Genomic DNA, 9626 nt, shown 5'->3' on the forward strand with positions numbered 1-9626 from the left:
GAGTGCATGCAAGTACCTCCAACTCTCATCATCGTTGTTTTTTTATTTTTTGTTTTTTTGAGAAAAACTCTCATCATCATTGTTGCTGCTTGCTAGATGTAATCATTCTGATAAGAACATATCAAGTATATTTGCATAATTTTAAATTCAGGGGGTTCAGTTGAACCCCCTCAAACCCCTTGCCTCCACTCCTATTTGAAGTTGTTAGTGTTACTTCAATAGAGAAATGTTAGAGATAGACTCTAATATTCACTCTTTTATTGGTTAAAATTAATATGGGTTCTACCACTTTATGTGGGACCTATTTTCAAAGTGTTGGACTCTTATTGATTTTATGCAATAAAAGAGAGAGTGTTGAAAAAAGAGTGTTTTTAGCACTTCTTTTCTTATCATATTTGTTATTGTTTACACCTAAAATTATTTATCATGTTAGTTAAAATCGACGTATAGGAGGTTTAAGAATAGGGAACTTCTACGGTACACCTGCAAATTAAGGTGTACCGGTACTCTTACTATAAAAATCTATAAATTAACTATCATTTTTATGAAATAAAGAGCTATTTGTTGATATTTGTATTTTAGAAAATATCATTTCATAAGAAAAAACATCATTTCATTGTTTATGAAAATCATACTAATTTTTTTTACATTTTATTGTAAAAAATAATCAAAATCCTCTCTTAATATAAGAATCTCCTATGCTGGTGAAAACTCAATTTTGACCTTTAATTAATGTTTGACACGTGTCCAATTTGAGGGTAAATGTTGTCCTAAATTTGCTTTTTGCAACCAAATCATTTCTGTTTGCAGCAATTCAGTTTGTTTGCCTTTTACAACACCTTTTCCTTGAGAAGTAACTAAATATTTGCCTTTTACAAAACAAATCCACTTTGAGAGGATATGTGGTTACAAGTTTGCACGGTTACCAATATTTACAGATTGGAATAATCCTTGGCTGTCAAATTTATTTTGGCTCTCAAATTTGAAATTCAAATTTATTTTGCTCAAACATAAGTTTCCCACAAATTTCAATCTTTCTTCACACTATTTATCTCTTTTTCAGTTTCTTTCTCTCTCTGCATCTCTTTCATTTCAAATTGCATTTGACTCCTTCCTTTTTGCTTTCATTTTCCTCCCTCTTTTGTAATTGTAAACTTCAATATCTAATAATTTTTTTTTGCAGATAGCTTGAAAGATATACATCTCTGCACAACAAAGAAGAAGGAAACGGGTAAGTAAAAGACAATAACATCAATTTTTTTGCCTACACATATGCATTCTTCATTATTATTTTTTATTTTGTTCATATCATCTTTAACATACTACCATGTTATTTCTTACATTTTCTTGCTTAGGTTCATTAGCACACATATTACACATAAATGACAATCTTATACATATTTTCCTTCTTCCTTACATGTAAAAGAAGCTTTTGTTTTTCTTCAACTTCAATATCAAAATTGTACAAAAAGATTTGAAGAGAATCTAGAAGGAAAAAAGATGCAAGTAAACACTCCAACTCAAGAAGAAGGAAACAGGTAAGTAAAAGACAATAACCGATTTTTTGACCTACACATGCATTCTTCATTATTATTTTTTTAGTTCATATCATCTTTAACATACTACTACCATGTTATTTCTTACTTTTTCTTGCTTAGGTTCATCAGCACACATATTATTCATAAAGGATAATCTTATATATATTTTCATTCTTCCTTACATGTAAAACAAGCTTTTATTTTTCTTCAACTATAAACACTCCAACACAAAATAACATCTATACTTCGGTAAAATACATTATAATTTCATTTGTAAGGAAAAAGAAATCCAGATCAATTGATTAACAAACAACAAGCATAAATAAATGATGGGGAAGAGAGTTACCGTACCTTTATTTTCATATTCATTATTTGCACATTTCATCTTCAAATGAAGTTCTTCTGCAACAAATGTTTTTTTTTTGCAGGAAACCCGAATGATGTTGTCCCTCCAAGAAACTACAAAAAAAGACATGCCTAAATAAATGATGAGGAAACAACGGGAGAGAGTTCGAAAATAGTTTGATTATGAGAGTTTGATTTTGTGGACATTATGTATCAGTGTCTTTTATGTTGCTAATAAGATTGAAAAATATTAAATTTTGCAGGAAAGTTGAATGATGTTCTTATCACTTTAACAAACTGCAAAAAAAGGGATGCTTAAATACAAGATAAAGGAAAACCGAGAAGAGTTTGATTAGTATATTCTTGTGTGATTTTATATTGTTTTGATTCTGTTCATATCATCTTTAACAAACTACCATGTTTTTTTTCTTTTGCTTAGGTTCGTCACCCCACACATACTACTTACAAATCATCTTTTATGTAACTTTTTCAATTCTTTTTCTTCTTCAATACACAAGGACAAGGATAAGTAAAGTACAAATAACACCAATTTTTTATCTACACATGCATTCATCATTCTTTTTTTTTTTTTTTAATGTTGTTCATATCATCTTTAACAAACAACCATGTTTTTTTTCTTAGGTTCATCACCACACATATACTACATAAACGATAATCTTTTATCTAAATTTTTCAATGTGTTTTTTCTTCAATAGATGTAGTATATATGTGGTGATGAACCGACAAGGACAAAGGTAAGTAAAAGACAATAACACCAATTCTTTATCTACACATATGCATTCTCCATTATTTTTCTATTTTTTTCATATCATCTTTAACAAACTACCATACCAAATTTTTCACTTGCTCTGTACTGATTCTGTTAGTATAGAATGAAAGTATTTCAACTTCAAAAAAAATAATACCACCATATTTTTTTTCTTAGGTAGAAGTAAAATAAGCTTCTATTTTTCTTCAACTTCATTTTCAAAATTCTACAAAAATATTTGAAAAGAATTTAGAAACTAAATTGAACATAAAAGAGAACAAACTACAAGAATAAATAAATGATGAGGAAAATGGTTACTTTACCTTTTTGTTGATATTATATTTGCATATCTCATAACAAATGTTATTTGTCCAGGAAACTCGAATGATGTTGTTGTCCCTCCAGAAAACTACAAAGAAAGACATTCCTAAGTAAATGATGAGGAAATAGTTTGATTATGAGAGTTTCAATATGATATGTTTTTTGTGTGATTATAATTGTTATGAAAAACAGAGATATATAAGAAAAGAGTTTAGTTGTGGTGCATACAAATAGACCACAATGGCTTGAAAACAAAATTTACAAGTTAACTATTTTTTTTTTTTTGAGAATTTGAATTGATAGAAACATGGAATGGAATGAGTTGATAAATAAATATTTGATTTGTCATTGATGAGGGAGATGAATTTGGTTTGGTAGAAAAATAGAAATAAATAGTTGATTTGTATGCAATTTCAATTCAATGTCAGACCAAAAAACACAATGTGTTTGCAAAAGAGAGATGAAGAAGGAAAGGCTTTTGAACTTACAATAACATTATCAGAGATATAAATCTATGTCATCACCAGTACAAACAATGGTGATTTTAAACATAGAAACAAAATGAAGTAAAAATTATAATTATTATTTTCTGTAAAATATTTGTTAAAATTATTATTTTTTATTTGAAAAAAAAAATACCAAATGAAATCTGGGTATACATACATACTCATTTGAAAGAAAAAAAATATAAACATAATAATAAATAACAAAATTTAAAATGAATCATTTATTTTTTCATTAATAAGTTAAAATCTGTTTTTACTATCCACATAAATCAATTAAATGATAGAAAAAAAATATTAAATACAGTTTACACATGAAATTAAAAAAAAATCTGTTTTTTCTATCATGTAAACAAACCTACTTAGTTCTTAAACAATAGTTTTCATTTCAAGGAATTTGCAATATAAAAGGTTCTTTATCAAAGATTCGGTAAAAGTATTAACAAAAGAATACCAGTAGTAATAGATCTAAATAAAATCCTAAAACAGATTCATAAATCTACAAAATAATATTCTTACATCTCTTGAAGATACAAGAAAATCGCATCAAATTTCATCTTCTGAATTTGTTGCATGTTTGATGAAGCTATTGCTGTTGTCTCCAAAAACAGTTGCTCCGTCCTTAATTTTTGTGGGTTTTGTTGTGGATGTTAAGAGTAAGTAAAGTATCAGTTTGATTTTTTACATTGGAGGCTCACGGTGGCAGCAAAATCGGTGAAATAAAAAAGGGTGTTTTATAAAGAATGGAGAGATTAGTATAGTTGTGGTGGTGGTGCATCCAAATGTTGGCCGGAAACCTCATTTTTAAAAATGAGAAATTCTCAAGCTATTTCCTTTTGAAAATCTAATTTGATAGAAAGATAGAGGAGAATGAGGTGATGAATAATATGTAAAAAAAAATTACTAAAGGTCGCCGGAAAGATGTAGATCTGGTCAGAAGTTGCGTTGACGGTGGTTCATGGTGGAGGAGAAAAAGATACGGATGGGGAGAGAGAGTGGGAGGGACGATTGAAATGAAATGGAGAAGAAAAAGATCTGATATGTTAAAAATAAAAAATTTATTAAATAAAATTAAATAAAAAAAATTAAAAACTAGAGAGAGACGTGTGAGGATTTGAGAAAGTGAATAGAATGTGTAGAGATTTGAAGTGGGGTGGTAGGCACGTGTTGTGTGGAACAAAATTTTTAAACTAGCATTAAAACAAATTTATAATTAATTAATATTTTTTAATGGGACAATTAAATAATGAATACAACAACAACTAAATTTTATTCCACTAAGTGGGGTCGGCTACATAGATCAAATGACGTCATAGTGTTCTATCAAAAACCATATTTGGATCTAACTTATTGACCTCTAAATAAAGAATAAATTTCCAATTTAATTTATGTCTTTGTAAGTCATTCTCAGGATTTTATTAATATTTCAAAAATAATTTTTATCAAAATTTTCTCAATTAAATCTTTATCTTTGTGTTTTGTCACACAACGAGTTACTTAATTGATAAACTTTTGACAAAAGTCGAGGGTATTTTGAAATATTATTAAAAGTTCTATATGTCATTTGAATTTTCGCCCATGAAATTACTCATACCATGGATGATAAAGGCCACTGAATTTGCAATAAAAGGTCTTAAGAGATCAACTTATTTATTTCAAAGAAACCAACAAACTAGGTATATGGTACACGAGAAATCAAATCAGTGTTGAATTAGTACTGAATAAATAATAAATTAATAGTTGATTTGTTATTGATGTGTGGTTAAATGTTATGACATACATCCCGTGAGAGTAGTTGAGAAATCTGATGTGCGATGACCAAACTTTCTTTTTATCATTTCCATATATTAAATGAATAAAAGAGTTTTAATTTCTGACAAAAAATAAAGTGGTGAAAATTAATTTTTTTGGTATAATCTGAGTTGTGATTTCTTACCAAAAAATTGAGTGGTGATAATTATATTTTTGTGGTATAATGTGTCGAAGGAACTTTGTTTTAGATTTCAATTAAACTTCAGACCAAAAAACACATGGTAGGTACAAAAGAGAGAAAAGGAAAGAGGAGAACTTACAATAGCATTAACCGAACTTAAATTCGTGTCATTACCACCAAAAAAGAATGGTGATTTTAAACCATAATGTCTAAGCAAGATGAGAGACAAAACGAGAGGGTCGATCAGAATTTTGTTGAAATAAAGTTCAGAGTCAACCATAGTATCTGCAATGAACGGTAATAAACTATTAGCAACACAAGAAACTCAAATTTTCTCAGGAAATCGATAATCTTCGGGTATGGACTAGACAAGGAATAAGGTCTCAATGAAACACTAGAAAGACACTTAGAAAGACACATATTAAGGTCTCAACCTACTTCTTTAAATATATTGATAATATATTTAACAAATTGTACAAAAAAAATAACATTATTGTTCTTTAAATTAAGAAGATGATGAAGAAGAAACATAGATCCAAAAACATTTTTAAGAAGGAAAAAAAAAAGATAAGTTGTCATTGACCAAACTAATCTTGATCTACATGACAAGCTGTCATTTAAAAATATTGTTCATGCTAAAATGTTTAAACTATTTAGACTATCATATTGCCTAATTCTTTAAAGATATCAAATAATTATCGAACATGTGTATAAATTAAGTAATTTTATTTTTTACAATTGTGTTTTTTTAGTTCACAACCACACGTGTGAACCCCGGACACCCCACTTATTCAAAAAATTGTCAAAAAAGAAACCACACGTGTGTATAATCCCTCAAAAAAAAAAAACCACACGAGCTAAGTCTCCGGTGATAAAAATTTGGAAATAATTGTTATAAACATTACAAGTTGCCACTTTCTTTATTCAAAAAAAAAAAAAGTTGCCACTTCTTAAAATTTATAATTAATTATTATACAAATTTCATTATCTCCCATATTTTAAATTTGGCAAACATATTCCAAATCTAATAAGTCGATATTTTTTTGGAGAAAAATTATATAAGTTGATATCATTATTATTTTTTTGGTGGTGTCCGGGATTTGAACCCCGGATTATTATACACGGGACATGTTGACATTGACAAAAAATTTAAAATAATTATTATACACGAGCTAAGTCTCCGGTGATAAAAATTTGGAAATAAATTTTTTTTTTTGACAAAAGAAATAATTGTTATAAACATTACAAGTTGCCACTTCTTAAAATTTATAATTAATTATTATACAAATTTCATTATCTCCCTTATTTTAAATTTGGCAAACATATTCCAAAATCTAATAAGTCGATATTGGTTTTTGGAGAAAAATTATATAAGTTGATATCATTATTGTTTTTTTGGTGGTGTCCGGGATTCGAACCCCGGATAATTATACACGGGACATGTTGACATTGATAAAAAGTTGAAAATAATTATTATACACGAGCTAAGTCTCCGGCGATAAAAATTTGGAAATAATTGTTTTTTTTTTGACAAAAAAATAATTGTTATAAACATTACAAGTTGCCACTTCTTAAAATTTATAATTAATTATTATACAAATTTCCTTATCTCCCTTATTTTAAATTTGGCAAACATATTCCAAAATCTAATAAGTCGATATTGTTTTTTGGAGAAAAATTATATAAGTTGATATCATTATTGTTTTTTTGGTGGTGTCCGGGATTCGATCCTTATCTCCCTTATTTTAAATTTGACAAACATATTCCAAAATCTAATAAGTCGATATTGTTTTTTGGAGAAAAATTATATAAGTTGATATCATTATTGTTTTTTTGGTGGTGTCCGGGATTCGAACCCTAGATTATTATACATGGGACATGTTGACATTGATAAAAAATTTAAAATAATTATTATACATGAGCTAAGTCTCCGGTGATAAAAATTTGGAAATAATTGTTATAAACATTACAGGTTGCCACTTCTTAAAATTTATAATTAATTATTATACAAATTTCCTTATCTCCCTTATTTTAAAATTGGCAAACATATTCCAAAATCTAATAAGTCGATATTGTTTTTTGGAGAAAAATTATATAAGTTGATATCATTATTGTTTTTTTGGTGGTGTCCGGGATTCGAACCCCGGATTATTATACACATGACATGTTGACATTGATAAAAAATTTAAAATAATTATTATACACGAGCTAAGTCTCCGGTGATAAAAATATGGAAATAATTGTTTTTTTTTGACAAAAGAAATAATTGTTATAAACATTACAAGTTGCCACTTCTTAAAATTTATAATTAATTATTATACAAATTTCCTTATCTACCTTATTTTAAATTTGGCAAACATATTCCTAAATCTAATAAGTCGATATTGTTTTTTGGAGAAAAATTATATAAGTTGATATCATTATTGTTTTTTTGGTGGTGTCCGGGATTCGAACCCCGGATTATTATACACGGGACATGTTGACATTGATAAAAACTTTAAAATAATTATTATACACGAGCTAAGTCTCCGGTGATAAAAATTTAGAAATAATTGTTTTTTTTTTGACAAAAGAAACAATTGTTATGAACATTACAAGTTGCCACTTCTTAAAATTTATAATTAATTATTATACAAATTTCCTTATCTCCCTTATTTTAAATTTGGCAAACATAATCTAATAAGTCGATATTGTTTTTTGGAGAAAATTTATATAAGTTGATATCATTATTGTTTTTTTGGTGGTGTCTGGGATTCGAACCCTGGACCTTACCAACTGAGCTAACCTCACAGGGACATATAACATTTTTTTTTTGAAAGAATATAACATTATTGTTTAAACTTTTATATACATTTTTTTTTTCATTTTTTAAACAATTGGTTTTTTAATACAACTTTTTTTAATCTATTTTCTATACTTTTCAAAGTTAATAATAATTAACCTTTAAATGGTCTAAATTTAAAATGTTAACAAATGCATATTGTCAAGTTCTAACTACAAAAAATCATCCACGACCAACCAGTACCCGTGCGGATGCACGGGTATGTTACTAGTTCTCATTATGAGTACTAAAAATTCAGTAAAATTAAATTGTATTTCGTCGACGTTTTTGATAAATAATATTTAATTATTATAATTATAGGTGAAAGAAAACAATTTTTCTCTTCAAAAAATAACATATTTAACTATTAATTTAATGAATTGGTGTACCAATACACTCAAATTTTTGAGTGTACCATAGAATTTGCCTTAAGAATAAATGAGTTTCCTCTCAACCAATGAAAGATAAAGGGGGTTTTATTGTAGTCGAACAAGGGTTAGTCAATTCTTTCTCGAGTCTAATGTAGAGTACATGTGTCTTGAAGATATCAGACTTAGACAAAGCTTGGTGGAATTCGACAATGAGGTACTCAACTAATGCTCAATGTTTATAACACCACTAATTGTAAGGGGTGATGGGTAATGACACATTTCAATGGAGGTTGCACACATTGTACTTTGTCAACGGATCATGCGGCGAAGTAAGTTAAGCATTGGCCACACAAATGGTCGAGCAATGCTAAACACTGTAGGTCATTCGTTTTGTCTAGTAAAAATAGTTTTGCCTATAAATAATCAACATGTGCAATTCATTTGATACACACGATCAATCAAACTTAAACTTTTTATGCAATTTTATCCATTTACATTTCTACATTTATCTTTATTTTACATTTGTTTACATAAATTTCCCATGCATCCCCTCAACGTGGGAAAACTTGCGCATACATGTACAAACAATTGAGCTAAGCACTCTAGGCCATGTCGTTAGGCCAGGAGGGATAGTCTTGCTTATAAATACCCATATTTTACAATACATTTGACACACACTCAATCAAACTCAATCAATTTATCCAATTTCATCCCTTGCCCTTTTTGTCTTTATCTTTATTCTACGTAATTTATTTTAGTTTAATGGCTAAAAATCACAAAAAAAAATGTACTTCACGCTCTATGGAGCAGTAAAGAAACCCACAGTTTGATGACTTTCAGTAGATACCTTAGCTAAATCTTTAGTTCGCCAATAGTTATAAAATACAACTATTGAATAAACATAAATCATGATTCTCGTATAGAGTAAGGATAGGTGAGCATCATACAATAGTTTAGGAAAGGTACACAGTCATCAACAAAGTCTACATGTTTATGAAATTGGTTCTCCGATTTTTAAATCATAA

The 9626-nt window shown here is 28.1% G+C and overlaps 2 long non-coding RNA genes across 2 annotated transcripts; one reads left to right on the forward strand and one right to left on the reverse strand.

Moving 5' to 3' along the window:
* Positions 1–751: 751 nt before the first annotated feature.
* LOC146956063 (uncharacterized) lies at positions 752–4740 on the reverse strand. Its single transcript, XR_015018855.1, has 4 exons — positions 3996–4740; positions 2976–3061; positions 1890–1997; positions 752–1205 (listed from the first exon to the last, which is right to left on the reverse strand). It is a non-coding gene; the product is annotated as an uncharacterized LOC146956063 (long non-coding RNA).
* LOC146956064 (uncharacterized) lies at positions 1092–3321 on the forward strand. Its single transcript, XR_015018853.1, has 4 exons — positions 1092–1231; positions 1427–1538; positions 1967–2412; positions 3028–3321. It is a non-coding gene; the product is annotated as an uncharacterized LOC146956064 (long non-coding RNA).
* Positions 4741–9626: the final 4886 nt, after the last annotated feature.

This window comes from Medicago sativa, chromosome 1, assembly GCF_051527215.1.
Source record: "Medicago sativa cultivar Bolivia chromosome 1, Bolivia_mono, whole genome shotgun sequence".
Lineage (NCBI taxonomy): Eukaryota > Viridiplantae > Streptophyta > Magnoliopsida > Fabales > Fabaceae > Medicago > Medicago sativa.